Raw genomic sequence first — 6,072 nt, 5'->3', positions numbered from 1 at the left:
GAAAAGGCCTATTGATGGTGTTGATATGAGTGAGTCAAATCGACGTTTGAATCTTTGTTTACGAAAGCAGATAAGTCGTTTTGAGAATTTGGTATTGATTTGTCGGATTAGCGGGGGCTATACTGTAGTATTTGAGGTTTAATTTCAGTACCGGGAAATTATTTTGCTTTTCGCAATTTTTCATTGCTTCGCGCTCCCAGTTTGCGGGTTTCGGCACTTTCTGAGGATTTAAAAATTCTTTCTAAAAGTTTATAATATAGGACTTTAGTGGAGGTGCATTTCTTATACATATTTCAGTGATTGAAGTGAAGTGTTGTTCCTATGACTTCGGAGCTATTCGTTTTCTACGATTCAATAGATTCGCTTTTTGCGCGAATCACCCAATCTTTGCTATCCAACCGCATCCCTGGATCGTCCAGTTCTAAATCTGAACATTGTGAGTACCGACTGAAACATAATAATATTATTGATTTATATAGATAGTTAGCTGACCCGGCGGATTTTGTCCCTTCTATTATTGTGTCGCCAGCACTAAATTGTATTCCGACTTCCGACGTTTTACTTCCGAACTTACTTCCGACATCATGAACGTCAGAACAAAATTTGAGTTTGTTACCAACACATCGTCGGAAAAGCGTTCGGAAGTGTGGAAATCGACTTCCGAACTTCAATTTGGTGCCAGCGACATTGTCAGCGACAAAACAAGCTCGATTTTGTGACAGATAATTCCGTGCAGTGCTGCATATTTATTTTATTTTACTGTGTGAATCTCGTCGGAAGTGAGCCTTGCTGCCAGTTTATCAGCGGCATACTACCAATTTTGGTCTAAATGCACAATATTTATCGCATGCAAATACTTAAAAATCGATTCAGTGATCGGATTCACCCATTAATATCGTATATGATTACGCCATTATACAGGGTGGCCACTCACCCGGGAATCCGGGAAACCTGGGAAAAACACAGGACTTTGAAATCACCGGGAAAACCCGGGAATTTAAACATGTTACCGGGAATTTCTTCAAATTTACATTCTTTCAATTTTTTTTATCAAATTTATATTTTAAAAGTATGTGTTACTTCTTCTGTTATGTATGTGTTACCCTCTGCCTATACCATGCGCTCCATGCTACCTGGTATTGTAGATCCAGTTGAAAACCGAACTGAGCTCTCGCGACAACCGCATTTTCTCCTATTTCCGGATGTCGCAACTGCATCGCGAGTAGTGCGCATCTATGCCATAGCCGTGCGCCATCATGCGCACCACTCGCGATGCAGTCGCGACATTCGGAAATGGAAGAAAATGCGATTGTCGCGAGAGCTCAGTTCGGTTTTCAACTGGATCTACAATAACGGACTCGAGGCTTCAGCAGTACGTAGACTTGCTGGAAAAACCTGGATTTTTGGAGCACTAGGTCGACACACATCACTAAAGCAGGTATCGGGTTGTGTAACGGCTTTTCCAGAATGGCGTTTATGGGAAACCACCAGGGGGTTTTTAAAACAAAAACCGCAAAGTCCTGGATGTTCAGTCTTTTACACTAACTCCTTTTAACCTTCTCTTCTACCAACTTCTTCAATTTTCCAAAACCGCGAAGTCCTGGATGTTCAGTCTTTTACACTAACTCCTTTTAACCTTCTCTTCTACCAATTTTTTCAATTTTCCAACTTCTATAACTTTTCTCTGCTAGCTTAATAACTTTTTCTGCCTCTAAAATCAACCGTTGACCCGTTGTCGCCCTTGAATTCCGCCACATGCTGACCCCATTCGATGTCTTTCTAGGCGTCCCTGGTGGTGAGTAGCGGTATCACTGTCGTCCTTTCATGGGACAGTGTAGTGTTGGCTGCGTTCGTAGGGTTTGTGGGAGCAGGGACATTTTACACCTACTACGATTGGGGCTCTCCTTAGCCGTGCGGTAAGACGCGCGGCTACAAAGCAAGACCATGCTGAGCGTGGCTGGGTTCGATTCCCGGTGCCGGTCTAGGCAATTTTCGGATTGGAAATTGTCTCGACTTCCCTGGGCATAAAAGTATCATCGTGCTAGCCTCATGATATACGAATGCAGAAATGGTAACTTGGCTTAGAAACCTCGCAGTTAATAATTGTGGAAGTGCTAGATGAACACTAAGCTGCGAGGCGGCTCTGTCCCAGTGTGGGGATGTAATGCCAATAAGAAGAAGAAGAAGAAGACGATTATTTTCCTTTTTTTATGCAATTTACACAAATACAAAACGCGTAAAATCTCACCAATCTTGGACAACACACTAGCACTTTTTACAATCGCTAGAACAGGAAATGGACTTCCATACCGTTTCCATTTCTATCCTACATCTTCAAATTGACTATTTTAGCCGTAACTGCTAGAACTGAAAATGAACGGAATGCTAGCTTCCTATATCCAATTAGAATTCCATCAAAAGCTTTCTCTCACCACACTGGCAACTCGTGAACCAAGACAAACCTCTGCCCGCCATCCTCACTCAAAAAAAAATTATATAATTCCGCATGAACTAGTGGCAATTGCAGAGGTATATTCGGCTTGCAGTGGGCCAGTGAATGCAACATCAATTCCTCCCCTTTCCTAGCAAAACATCTGTTGTTCTCTGTGCAAGAACAGCTGATCTGATCATGATGGAGTAGCAACTACGGTCAGTCAATCAAGCTTTTTGGACGAAGCAGCAGTTAGAACTTAAAGTCTTTTGCAGCAGTCTGTTAGAATGTTAGGGCCGGTGTACCAATTGTCGCCATACATAAGAACAACTATTTAAAAAAATAAGTACAAGGCATGTGGGTGGACTTTATATCAAGCGAAAGGTTTTACTTCCTTCTTCTTAGAACAGCTGTGAAAACCACAATACAATTTGTTATTATTGTATTAATATTAATTGTATTATTATTAAGGCACGGCAAATGCTGGGTAAAGCGTACCATTGGTACTTCGCGTACCTGAAGGAATAAAATAGACCCCATCTCGCAGTCCTTAGCCTCTTACCCAGCAACTTCTATCCCTACCTGCTGGCCGGGAAACGAGCAACCTTAGGGAAGATCGGGTAACCAACCCCGGTGGGAACTATGGTCGTATGCTGACAGGGAAGGGGGGGTTTGCTCCTCTCCGGAGGTACACATCTTATTGAGCGTCTGTTCTCCATGTCAGGATCGGCTCACAACAGCGTCCGTTCTCCATGTTAGGAGCGGCTGATTATCGTCCGAGTGCCACCGAGGGACTCTAAGTGAAACTGTGCACCATGGTCCACCGGAAATAAGGAGGAATGGTCCTCCGGAAATTTAGGGGGTTTGGTGTCAGGCCCTGCAAGCCAGCCAAAAAACTCAAGCAACGAACAATCAACAAGAGAGTACGGACCGGAACCATCGGCGAAGACCACTGCGACGAAAAGGGACTAGCGATTGGAAACTCGGTACGTGGAACTGCAAATCTCTCAACTTAGGGAGCACACGCTTACTCGCTGATGTGCTCAAAGGCCGTGAATTCGGCATCGTAGCGCTGCAGGTGGTTTGTTGGAAGGGATCAATGGTGCGAACGTTTAGAGGTAATCATACACGAGCTGGGAACAGCTTTCATAGTGATGGGCGATATGCAAAGGCGCGTGATCGGGTGGTGGCCGATCAATGAAAGAATGTGCAGGTTGAGGATCAAAGGCCGGTTCTTCAACTTCAGCATAATGAACGTCCATAGCCCACACTCCGGAAGCACTGATGATGATAAGGACGCATTCTACGCGCAGCTGGAACGTGAGTACGACAGCTGCCCAAGCCACGACGTCAAAATCATCATAGGAGATTTGAACGCTTAGGTTGGCCAAGAGGAGGAGTTTAGACCGACTATTGGAAAGTTCAGCGCTCACCGGCTGACGAACGAAAACGGCCTACGACTAATTGATTTCGCCGCCTCCAAGAATATGGCCATTTGCAGCACCTACTTCCAACACAGCCTCCCGTATCGGTACACCTGGAGATCACCACTGCAGACAGAATCACAAATCGACCACGTTCTGATTGATGGACGGCACTTCTCCGACATTATCGACGTCAGGACATGTCGTGGCGCTAACATCGACTCTGACCACTATCTGGTGATGGTTAAACTGCGCCCAAAACTATCCCTCATCAACAATGTTCGGTCCCGACGACCGCCGCGGTACGACCTAGAGCGACTGAAGCAACCTGATGTTGCCACTGCATACGCCCAGCATCTCGAGGCAGCGTTGCCGGAAGAGGGTGAGCTCGATGGGGCCCCTCTTGACGACTGCTGGAATACAGTCAAAGCAGCCATTAACGACGCAGCGGAGAACAACGACGGGTATATGGGTCGAAGTCGACGGAACGATTGGTTCGACGAAGAGTGCAGACAGATTCTGGAGGAGAAGGACGCAGCGCGGGCGGTCGCGCTGCAGCAAAGTACCCGGCAGAACGTAGAACGTTATAGACGGAAGCTGAGACAGCAGACCCGCCTTTTTCAGGAGAAGAAACGCCGCCTGGAAGAAGCGGAGTGCGAGGAGATGGAACAGCTGTGCCGTTCTCAAGATACACGCAAGTTCTATCAGAAGCTCAACGCACCTTGAGGGAAGTTAAGGATGCCATTCAACAGCTAAAGACCAATAAGCAGCTGGTAAGGATGGTATCGGAGCTGAGCTCATCAAGATGGCCCCGGAAAAGCTGGCCATTTGCCTGCATAAACTGATAGTCAGAATCTGGGAAACCGAACAGCTACCGGAGGAGTGGAAGGAAGGGGTTATATGCCCCATCTACAAGAAAGGCGACAAACTGGAGTGTGAGAACTTTTGAGCGATCACCATCCTTAATGCCGCCTACAAAGTGATATCCCAGATCATCTTCCGTCGTCTGTCACCATTAGTGACAAAAATGCCGTGAATACCAGGTGCCAACGCACCTTCTGTTCGTTGATTTCAAAGCGGCATACGACAGTATAGACCGCGTAGAGCTATGGAAAATTATGGACGAGAACAGCTTCCCTGGGAAGCTTACCAGACTGATCAATGCAACGGTGGATGGTGTGCAAAACTGTGTGAAGATTTCGGGCGAACACTCCAGTTCGTTCGAATCGCGCCGGGGACTAAGACAAGGTGATGGAATTTCGTGCTTGCTGTTCAACATTGCGCTAGAAGGTGTCATGCGGAGAGCCGGGTACGATTTTCAACAGATCCAGTCAATTTATTTGCTTCGCGGATGACATGGACATTGTTGGCCGAACATTTGCAAAGGTGGCAGAACTGTACACTCGCCTGAAACGTGAAGCAACAAAAGTTGGACTGGTGGAGAATGCGAAGACAAAGTACATGCTTGTGGGCGGAACCGAGCGCGACAGGGCCCGCCTCGGAAGCAGCGTTACGATAGACGGGGATACCTTCGAGGTGGTCGAGGAATTCGTTTACCTCAAATCCTTGCTAACGGCTGACAACAACGTTAGTCGTGAAATACGAATTTAATTTTATTGAAAACAAATTTTCGATTTTCCATCATACACACTATTTCCTATCATAAACTTAGAACGCTTTTTATACCGAAGTTGGGTTTTCTCCAGATACAGGCAAATCACCAAACTTCGGAAGTAGTGCGCTGGATTGACATAAATATGCGCTAAACAACGCATTATTTAGTTTGACAGATTAAACTTCGGAAGTAAGTTCGGTTCTGAATTCGCGAAGTCGAAGCAAATTCTGCTCTTCCCTCCTATGGGAAATCCCATTGCTATCTGTCAGAGTTTGAGTGAAACATGGCCGCCATCTCCTCTTCTCTGTTGCTCTACTGTAAAAACCCATAAAGAACTCCCGCATAATTATCAACTATATGCGAATAATAACTCAAATTGTTTGTGATGATAAATAACATTACCATTACAATTTGGATTGTTATGTGTAAAAACAATAAGTATACCTCTTCATTTGTGGTTTCAACATCATGATATATTGTTTTCGTCGAATCTATTATTTGGGTAATGGGCGGTTAAGTATAATTACCATTCAAAATCGGATCATTTTCAGTACAAATTTTTCATCCTACAGCATATGTTGTAGTTGTAGTACAATCCTCGC

The 6,072-nt window shown here is 45.2% G+C and overlaps 1 protein-coding gene across 1 annotated transcript in view; it reads left to right on the top strand.

Moving 5' to 3' along the window:
* Window positions 1-299: 299 nt before the first annotated feature.
* Window positions 300-6,072, top strand: part of LOC134220860 (ribonuclease P protein subunit p21) — a 37,032-nt gene continuing 31,259 nt past the window's right edge. Inside the window, exon 1 of the mRNA XM_062700021.1 lies at window positions 300-436. The gene's annotated coding sequence lies outside the window, so the exon portion shown is untranslated. The remainder of the gene's footprint in view (window positions 437-6,072) is intronic.

The sequence above is a fragment of the Armigeres subalbatus genome, chromosome 3, assembly GCF_024139115.2.
Source record: "Armigeres subalbatus isolate Guangzhou_Male chromosome 3, GZ_Asu_2, whole genome shotgun sequence".
NCBI lineage: Eukaryota > Metazoa > Arthropoda > Insecta > Diptera > Culicidae > Armigeres > Armigeres subalbatus.
This window is presented reverse-complemented; position numbering and strand designations above follow the sequence as displayed.